Raw genomic sequence first — 11,140 nt, 5'->3', positions numbered from 1 at the left:
TTTCCCTCTTGCCTGACACATGACATAACGCCTGTTAGGGATGGACAAGCGTGAATAGTGCAGTGGACTCCAACTCTGGGCCAGAGTAGTATGAGATATAACAGTAGTGGTCAGGCCCAAACAAGGCTGGACAAACTTTTCCACTTTGTCTGAGTCATTCACTCTCAGCAAATTCAGAAAGGCAAAGTCGTCTTGGGGGTAAGAGCCCCTGATAGCTCTCACTAGCCCGTTTATGATGAAATGTAAACCTGAGGGTGCTGTTAGCACCTTTTGTTCTGCAGGTCAGTCACAGAAGCTATTCTCAAAAGTAAGGAGGTCATTAAAGGTGTGAACCAAACAGATTGATGAAACAGCGCCTCCTCAGCTCCCAAAAGGCAGTGCCATGTTTTGATGGCTGATGAAATGTTTGACATCATTGCTGTCATATTGCATTTGGAAAGGCCTTTGATTCACCTGTATGGATGAATCCATGAAGCAGTCAACCGTGCAGACTTTACTATACATTTGCCTGGTTTATCCAACCATACCTAAACATGATATCTATGAAAAAGAACCTATAAAGTCCTAATACCTGACTATTGGTCTTAGACAGACATCATTGTTGTCATATTAGGTTATAGAAAGGCCTTTGATTCAACTATTTGTATGGATTCACAAAGCAGTCAATTCAGTAGACTCTCTATACATTTCTGTCGTTTAACAGGCCATATTTAAACATGACAACTATGGACATGCCTCCAAAAAACTAACAATGTCTTCTGATTAGTCTCTGATAAACAGCACAGTCCAAACAATGAATAATCACGAACAGATTAGATATGCACATGTGTCAGATGTTGTCATTCAGTTTTGGTAAGCAGATAGAAGACATTGTAGAAGAAATAGAAGATAGAAGAAATACCAAAATAGAAGCTGCAGCCTAACAAGAAGTCTATCATCAATACTACTACAAGCATATCAGTCATAACTGCTGTTAGTGGTACAGTGGTTAGTGGTGCTGTTAGCAGACTGTCAGTCATGACTACTTTTACACGCTTACCATGATTATTGTAAGAACCATATCATTACTGCCTTAAGATGCCTATCATGAAGCTTATTTAACTGAATATAACTAATTTTAGAAGCTGATCTCTACAGTTAGAAGCCAATCATGAAGCCTGTCATTACTATTTTGGAAGTGTATCAATCATGACTACTGTTAGAAACCTACCGTACCTACTATCAAGCTTATCAGATGTCAGTCTGTTTTCATAAGCATGAGAGAAATCAGTTTAATAATAAAAAAGAAACATGAAAACAGAAGCCCAAGCCTAACATTAATCCTAACATATGTACTGTTATAAGCCTGTGTTTCATGACTACTGTTAGAGGCCAATCATGTAACCTGTCATGACTCTACTGTCAGAAACCATCATCAATACTGTAATAAACCTGTCATGAAGCTTATAATCACTACTGTTACAAGCACATCAGTCATAACTTACTAAGCAATCTGTTAGAGGTTTATCAGTTAATATTAGTAGTACGTGAAGCTTTTCATGACTGCTCTTAAAAGCCTATCATGTAACCTATCATGACTATTGTCAGAGACCTATCATCAATACTGTTAGAGGCTCATCATGAAGCCTATCATAACTACTGTCACTACTATTCTTAGCAACTTGTCATTAAGCCTTTCAGGTAAGACTAGTGTTAGAAGCCTTTTAGGTATGAAAACTGTTAGAAGCCTTTCAGGTATGATTACTGTCATGAAGCCTTTCCGGTATGACTACTGTCATGAAGCCGTTCAGGTATGAAGATTGTGAGAAGCCTTTTAGGTATGATTACTGTTACAAGCCTATTGATTATCATTGCTGTTAGAAGTCTTATGCATGAGTACTGTCATGAAGCCTTTTAGGTAAGACTACTGTTAGAAGCCTTTCAGGTATGACTACTGTCATGACAACTTTCAGGTACAACTACTGGTAGAAGCCTTTCCTGTATGATTACTGTTAAAGGCCTTTCTGGTATGATTACTGTTAGAAGCCTTTCAGGTATGACTATGGATAGAGGCCTTTCAGGAATGACTAGTGTCATGAAGCCTTTCAGGTATGACTACTGTTAGAAGCCTTTCAGGTACAACTACTGGTAGAAGCCTTTCCTGTATGATTACTGTTAAAGGCCTTTCAGGTATGACTACTGTCATGAAGCCTTTAAGGTATGACGACTGTTAGAGTCATTTCAGGTATGACTACTGTCATGAAGTTTTTCAGGTATGACTACGGATAGAGGCCTTTCAGGAATGACTAGTGTCATGAAGCCTTTCAGGTATGACTACTGTTAGATGCCTTTTAGGTATGACTACTGTTAGAAGCCTATTGATTATCATTGCTGTTAGAATCCTATGATAAATACTTTTAGAAGCCTTTTAGGTAAGCGTACTGTTAGAAGCCTGTCATTAAGCCTGTCCTCAGTACTACTAGAAGCCTGTCATGACTACAGTTAAAAGACAATCATGAAAACTGTTAGAAGCCCATTTTAAACATATCATGACCATTTTTAAAAGCCTTTTAGCTCTCTTTTCTGTTAGAAACCTATCGTGAAATCTATTTGAACAATATTAAAATGTTTTAAAGTGTCAAAAAGTGTCAGTGTAAGAATTGTAAGTGTTAAAACACAGAAAATCATTAATTGTTTTGTCATTCTTGGTTAACAAACTCAGCATCTCAGTATACCTAATAGCAGATCTAATACAGCAGATGTATGTCTTTTCAAAGGTTTTATAATAATTTTATAATAATAATTAAATAGCTGTTTAATGGCACATTCCTCATGTAATATATCCTCATCACTACTGCTTTTCACCAGAGTAACATGCTTTTCCCTCTTGCCTGACACATGACATAACGCCTGTTAGGGATGGACAAGCATGAATAGTGCAGTGGACTCCAACTCTGGGCCAGAGTAGTATGAGATATAACAGTAGTGGACAGGCCCAAACAAGGCCGGACAAACTTTTCCACTTTGTCTGAGTCATTCACTCTCAGCAAATTCAGAAAGGCAAAGTCGTCTGGGGGGTAAGAGCCCCTGATAGCTCTCACTAGACCGTTTATGATGAAATGTAAACCTGAGGGTGCTGTTAGCACCTTTTGTGCTGCAGGTCAGTCACAGAAGCTATTCTCAAAAGTAAGGAGGTCATTAAAGGTGTGAACCAAACAGATTGATGAAACAGCGCCTACCTCAGCTCCCAAAAGGCAGTGCCATGTTTTGATGGCTGATGAAATGTTTGACATCATTGCTGTCATATTGCATTTGGAAAGGCCTTTGATTCAACAAGATGGAATGATCCATGAAGCTGTCAATTTATTAGACTCTCTATACATTTCTCTCGTTTAACAGGCCATATTTAAACATGACAACTATGGACATGCCTCCAAAAAACTAACAGTGTCTACTGATTAGTCTCTGATAAACAGCACAGTCCAAACAATGAATAATCACGAACATATAAGATATGCACATGTGTCAGATGTTGTCATTCAGTTTTGGTAAGCAGATAGAAGACATTGTAGAAGAAATAGAAGATAGAAGAAATACCACAATAGAAGCTGCAGCCTAACAAGAAGTCTATCATCAATACTACTACAAGCACATCAGTCATAACTGCTGTTAGTGGTACAGTGGTTAGTGGTGCTGTTAGCAGACTGTCAGTCATGACTACTTTTACAAGCTTACCATGATTATTGTAAGAACCATATCATTACTGCCTTAAGATGCCTATCATGAAGCTTATTTAACTGAATATAACTAATTTTAGAAGCTGATCTCTACAGTTAGAAGCCAATCATGAAGCCTGTCATTACTATTTTGGAAGTGTATCAATCATGACTACTGTTAGAAACCTATCGTACCTACTATCAAGCTTATCAGATGTCAGTCTGTTTTCATAAGCATGAGAGAAATCAGTTTAATAATAAAAAAGAAACATGAAAACAGAAGCCCAAGCCTAACATTAATCCTAACATATGTACTGTTATAAGCCTGTGTTTCATGACTGCTGTTAGAGGCCAATCATGTAACCTGTCATGACTCTACTGTCAGAAACCATCATCAATACTGTAATAAACCTGTCATGAAGCTTATAATCACTACTGTTACAAGCACATCAGTCATAACTTACTAAGCAATCTGTTAGAGGTTTATCAGTTAATATTAGTAGTACGTGAAGCTTTTCATGACTGCTCTTAAAAGCCTATCATGTAACCTATCATGACTATTGTCAGAGACCTATCATCAATACTGTTAGAGGCTCATCATGAAGCCTATCATAACTACTGTCACAACTATTCTTAGCAACTTGTCATTAAGACTTTCAGGTAAGACTAGTGTTAGAAGCCTTTCAGGTATGATTACTGTCATGAAGCCTTTCAGGTACGATTACTATTAGAGGCCTTTCCGGTATGACTACTGTTAGAAGCCTTTTAGGTATGACTACTGTTAGAAGCCATTTAGGTATGACTACTGTTAGAAGCCATTTAGGTATGACTACTGTTAGAAGCCTTTTAGGTATGATTACTATTAGAAGCCTTTTAGGTAAGACTACTCTTGGAAGCCCTTTAGGTATGAAAACTGTTAGAAGCCTTTCAGGTACGATTACTGTCATGAAGCCTTTCAGGTATGATGACTGTTAGAAGCCTTTGAGGTACGATTACTGTTAGAAGCCTTTCAGGTATGATTACTGTTAGAGGCCTTTCAGGTATGATTACTCTTCAAAGCCTTTTAGGTATGACTACTGTTAGAAGCCTATTGATTATCATTGCTGTTAGAATCCTGTAATGAATACTTTTAGAAGTCTTATGCATGAGTACTGTCATGAAGCCTTTCAGGTATGACTACAGTTAGAAGCCTATTGATTATCATTACAATCCTTTGGTGAATACTTTTAGAAGCCTTTCAGGTATGACTACTGTTAGAGGATTTTCAGGTAAGATTACTTTTAGAGGACTTTCAGGTATAACTACTGTGAGAAGCCTTTCAGGTATGACTACTGTCATGAAGCCGTTCAGGTATGAAGATTGTGAGAAGCCTTTTAGGCATGATTACTGTTACAAGCCTATTGATTATCATTGCTGTTAGAAGTCTTATGCATGAGTACTGTCATGAAGCCTTTCAGGTATGACTACAGTTAGAAGTCTATTGATAATCATTACATTCCTATAATGAATACTTTTAGAAGCCTTTCAGGTATGACTACTGTTGAAACTTTTAGGCATGGCTACTCTTAAAAGCCTTTCAGGTATGACTACTGTTAGAAGCCTTTCAGGTATGACTACTGTTGAAACTTTTAGGCATGGCTACTCTTAAAAGCCTTTCAGGTATGACTACTGTTAGAAGCCTTTCAGGTATGACTACTGTTGAAACTTTTAGGCATGGCTACTCTTAAAAGCCTTTCAGGTATGACTACTGTTAGAAGCCAATTGATTATCATTGCTGTTAGAATCCTATGATGAATACTTTTAGAAGCCTTTTTATGCAAGCTTACTGTTAGAAGCCTGTCATGAAGCCTGTTATCAGTACTACTAGAAGCCTGTCATGACTAGAATTAAAAGACTACCATGAATACTGTTAGAAGCCCACATTAAACATTTACAATTTTAAAAAGCCTTTTAGCCCTATTTTATCTTAGAAGCCTATCATGAAACTCAAACTTATTAAAAGGTTTTTCAGTGTCAAAAAGTGTTTCAGTGGTTTCATATGTTAGTTCTGGAAAGATCTGTTGTAATTTCCATCCTAATTCTTGCACCTATGTTTTATCCATGAATTCTCTGCACTCTTTAAAAAGATGGTTCTTCTGGGGTTCTTTAGTAAAGAAAATGGTTATATATAGAACCAAGAACCTTCAAAGCACTCTGCATGATCAAGAGGTTCTTTGCATTGTGAAAGGGGTTTTCAGATTGATGGAGAATGTACTGTAAATGGTTCTATATAGAACCTTTTTAAAGGGGCTCTATGTAGCAGCAAAAAGGGTTCTTCTATTACTTGTAACAATAGAACCCTTTCTATGTGGAATTATCTACAACACATTCTCCATCAATCTGAAGAGCCCTTTCAGGATGCGAAGTACCTTTTAATTATGCAAAGAGTTTATGGTTCTATATAGAACCATTTCCTTTACAAAAGAACCCTTACCATCTTTTTAAGTATGTATAGGAAAAAGGCTCATTAGTATATTGGTATGTTGTTTTAATAAATACAGTTATTACATATACAGTTATTACCTTACTGTGTATGCAATGATTTGCAAGTTTCTATTGCTGAGGTTTATTAACAGATTTACATAAAAGTCACTGCTAATGAAGTCAATAAAGAGCTTCAACTGTTATGATGCTGCATTTGAATTGTAAATAGCTGTTTAATGGCACATTCCTCATGTAATATATCCTCATCACTACTGCTTTTCACCAGAGTAACATGCTTTTCCCTCTTGCCTGACACATGACATAATGCCTGTTAGGGATGGACAAGCGTCCGTGGACTCCAACTCTGGGCCAGAGTAGTATGAGATATAACAGTAGTGGACAGGCCCAAACAAGGCCGGACAAACTTTTCCACTTTGTCTGAGTCATTCACTCTCAGCAAATTCAGAAAGGCAAAGTCGTCTGGGGGGTAAGAGCCCCTGATAGCTCTCACTAGACCGTTTATGATGAAATGTAAACCTGAGGGTGCTGTTAGCACCTTTTGTTCTGCAGGTCAGTCACAGAAGCTATTCTCAAAAGTAAGGAGGTCATTAAAGGTGTGAACCAAACAGATTGATGAAACAGCGCCTCCTCAGCTCCCAAAAGGCAGTGCCATGTTTTGATGGCTGATGAAATGTTTGACATCATTGCTGTCATATTGCATTTGGAAAGGCCTTTGATTCACCTGTATGGATGAATCCATGAAGCCGCCAACCGTGCAGACTTTTCTATACATTTGCCTGGTTTATCCAACCATACCTAAACATGATATCTATAAAAAAGAACCTATAAAGTCATAATGACTGATGATTAGTCTAAGATAAACAGTGTAGTCCAAACAGTAAACCAACACAAACAATTGTAGGACGTGCGCACATATTAGCTGTTGTCAGGAAAAAATAGGAAGCAATTTAGTTAAGAAAAAAAAAGAAAACTATCATCAATATTGTCACGACTACTGTTACAAGCATATCTATCATAACTACTGTTAGTGGTATATGAAGCCTTTCATGACTAATTTTCAAAGCTTATCAATCATGACTACTTTTAGGAGCCTAGCTATCGTTACTACTCGATATCATTATCATTGCAACTAGGCCAAGTTTTACATTTTTTTTCAGGGATGTTGCTTCTGGGTTATCACTATACTAGTATCACTAGTATCACTAGTATCACTGTACTGGAGCTCATCAGGAACAAGACACATTACGTGTGTCTATACTGATGGAGAAGTATTTATTCGTTCAGTGTCCTGCAGAAATATTGACACCCACAGGAATGATCAAGGCATAACATGCTAAGAAGTTGTTTATCAATGTGATCTTCTGCTGAAAATACAGCTGGACACATTTAGATATATGTGGGGTTGTGGGGCAGGCTCATTTTACCACAGGAGAGCTGTAATGATTTGATGGGATCAGACATCAATGATGGTAGTGGCTATATCATTTAAGCATCACCCCAAAAAGGTCCTAAATACTTTCAGCTGCTCACAAGTAGAAAACCTGTCCAAACATTATTATAATCATAATTTGATTTACCTTAACCATTTACCTGTCTTAACTGCACAGAGTTGTCATTGGCATTGAAATCAGCCTTTTTTCTGTCATTCTTCCATTTGTTGTAGGACAATAGAAACAACCGTGATCTGAGCCAAGTAAAGTCTTCTTTGACAGACTCTGTAAAAATACGAAAAAACCTTTTATTTATTTATTTATTTTACTATTTTTTTCCATTCCTGAGACTTTAGGAACTCTTCAGTGGTTCTCCATACCTTCATGTTCCACTGAGATCTAAATTTGAAGTGGCCTGCAGGTCCAACGCTGCATTCATCAGTTAACTCAGAAAGGGCCAGACAATGCTCTAGTGATTGCTGACCTTCATAAATCAGAAACGGCCTTTTATAAAGCTTCCTATCTGATAATACACATCTTCACTACTATAATTAAAGTGTTACAAACCTGCATGAAAGAGGATACATGCATTTTATCCCAGCACACAGTGAGGAAAATGCTTTGAAAAGCGGAACGTTCAAGGATCGGCACTGGACAGTTGCCTAATTGGCAAGCCCCAAACTACTATTAGGCCTCCTCCATGGTATTTGAAAGGCAAGTATTTGCAAGGCTTCAAAATCTCTGCTGTTGTAAAACTACAAACATTCTTGTAGTTCACCAAAGATCACTGGAACTCTGACTTGAACCAGAGTTTATGGTCAAATGAACTAGAAATAGGAGTTTTGCTTCTCAACAAACACAAGCAGTGAGCTTGGTTGAAAAGAGTCATGCACAGAAGAACCTAATCTCTACTTTCAATATGGTAGTTGTGGGGTTATTATAAGTCCAAAGGCCCCAGGAGCCTTGCTAGAATACATAGCATCATGGACATCAAATGCTGAAAGAATCAGGATCAAAATCTTGCTTACCTCTGGTCGGAGGTAATGGATAGGTCATGGTTGGATCTTCTTGCAGGACAGCAATCCAACCCACCAAGTCTACACAAAAAATGGTTCAGTGTCTGTAGGATCAAATGACCACCCGAGTCTTTAGTCCCAATCTCTATTGAAAACTTCTGAAATGAGCTTGAAAAGACGGGACTCAAATGGTTTCAAGCTGTCAACCAATGACAAGAACTTACAGCTCAAGGTATGATGTTTTTTATTAATTAAAATATTTTATCTAAAATTGTCTGGTGACTTTGCTTTATGTAGTTGAACTGCAGAATGTAGGAGAAAGTCAAGATTGTTATAAATCTTGTTTCCCTCATTGTTTACTGCTCTGTGTGTCATTTTGCTATTACCCTACAGAAGCATCTGATACACTTATTTTTCCTTTCAATAACTAACCTGGAGACAAGGCCAGAGTCTGAAGTGTGAAACACAGGCTGCAAACAGCTCAGGGACGTTGAGGACAGTGGCTTTTTCTGTCTTCAAAAGCAATGTCTCAGGAATGGCTGGCTTATTTCATTTCTAATGACAGTTTTGTTCTGGATTCATGTTTTGTTTCAAATAAGCCAATAAGGATATTTACATATGTAAATATGTAAATAGATAGACTTTTATACTGTATTTTATTTCTCTTCTACCTTAACTTATGTCTACATTTATTTGTATTTTTCTGCAGAGTTTATGTAAGGTTATATGTCTAGCTACTGAAACACCACAATTTCTCTCTGAGATCTTTCTTTCTTTCTTTCTTTCTTTATTTCTTTCTTTATTTCTTTCTGTCTGTCTGTCTATCTGTCTTTCTGTCTGTCTTTCTTTCTGTCTGTCTGTCTTTCTCTCTGTCTTTCTTTCTTTCTTTCTTTCTTTCTTTCTTTCTTTCTTTCTTTAAGGATACATGATCAAAGAAACTGCGACCACAAAGGCATGAAAACTAATTGTTTTAAGGGCCAATTATCCAGTTTTATCATACAATCAATTATCTTTTCTCCAGTATTTTAAATCACTGTTTAATCCATGCTTCTAACAGGGAAGTTATGCCGAGCTCTTTCCTCTCTTATCACACAATGTGTTCAGTGCTGTATGAAAAACTTTTTTATTCGGCGACATTTCATCTTCATCCTGAACTCTAACTTTGTACTTGGTAATTTGAGTTTCCTATGTACAGATGGTGTAATCACATCCATTTACACCTTCCAGTTAGGCCTCTGTAATATGATGCTACCAAGCTTAGAGGGTGAAGGTTGTCACATGCATCCCTTGAGACACATGAAGAACCATTGCATTTTTTCAAAGTACTGCTAACACAAAAACATTAGGCAGCTCAACACACTTACAGGAGTACAATAACTGTCAATTCTGAAATCCTTCAGCTAAAAGACACTACACTGGCTAACTGCCTAGTAGGTTATGATGTCTAGAGTGTTTAGATGTATCCAAGTTGTGGGAATGTATGTCCATGCAGAGTATTCAGAACATTTGTGAGGTCAAGTACTGATGCTGGACAAGAAGGCCTGGCTCGCAATTGATATTCCAGTTAATCCCTTAGTGGGGTAGAGGTCAGGGTGCTCTGCAGGCCACTGGAGTTCTCATTGTCAAATTTCCAAATTTCGTATGAATCCATCCATCCATCCATTTGCCCACCCAGACGGAGAGAAAGTGGTCTTATGTATTTCCCTTGACCCCTGGCAATTTCCTGACCGTAGGGCCTACCTATGCTCAAACAGTTGTACCACTCAGGAGCTCCCTGTAGGGATTATCATGAAACCTCAAAACCTTATACTTATTTTTTTGTTTTCAGTTTTTTATATCTTTTGACAACACCTGCCCTTAACATATGAATCAATGCATGAACATTATTCCATTACAACAGAAAGCCATGAGAGCAGCTAGTAAGTTATGAGATCTGAGTTTCTCAGATGTATCCAAGTTGTGGGAATTTATGTCCATGCAGAGCATTCAGAGCATTTGTGAGGCCAGGCACTGATGCTGGACAAAAAGGCCTGGCTCGCGCTCGCCATTCCAGTTCATCCCTTAGGTGTTCAGTGGGGTTGAAGTCAGGGCTCTCTGCAGGCCACTGGAGTTCACAGCTAACCATGTCTGTATGGAGCTGTTGATTTTACACAACAGTTAAAGAACTGAATAATGTGGGGGAGTGTCCACATACTTTTGGCCATATAGTATATATCAGTTCTATGAAGAATTTCATGTTCTAAACTAAAGTGAACATTTTCACACGTTTCCCATATGTAAATGCCAGTGGTGGACAAACTGTACTTCAGTTCATATAGAAATAGTGTTTGTTAACTAGGCCTCTTTATATGGTAATGTTCATAGTTCTGTATGCCATACATTTTCAGGCTTCAGTTTGTGGATATTTATTTTATAGAATTCTTACTTTAAGAGTTAGGTTTGAAAGAACTGAGACATTTGCATCAAGAAGTCAGTGGAGCTTTCATGATGTAATGCATATCTCCCCTATTCAGCT

Source organism: Pygocentrus nattereri, chromosome 18, assembly GCF_015220715.1.
Source record: "Pygocentrus nattereri isolate fPygNat1 chromosome 18, fPygNat1.pri, whole genome shotgun sequence".
Lineage (NCBI taxonomy): Eukaryota > Metazoa > Chordata > Actinopteri > Characiformes > Serrasalmidae > Pygocentrus > Pygocentrus nattereri.
This window is presented reverse-complemented; position numbering follows the sequence as displayed.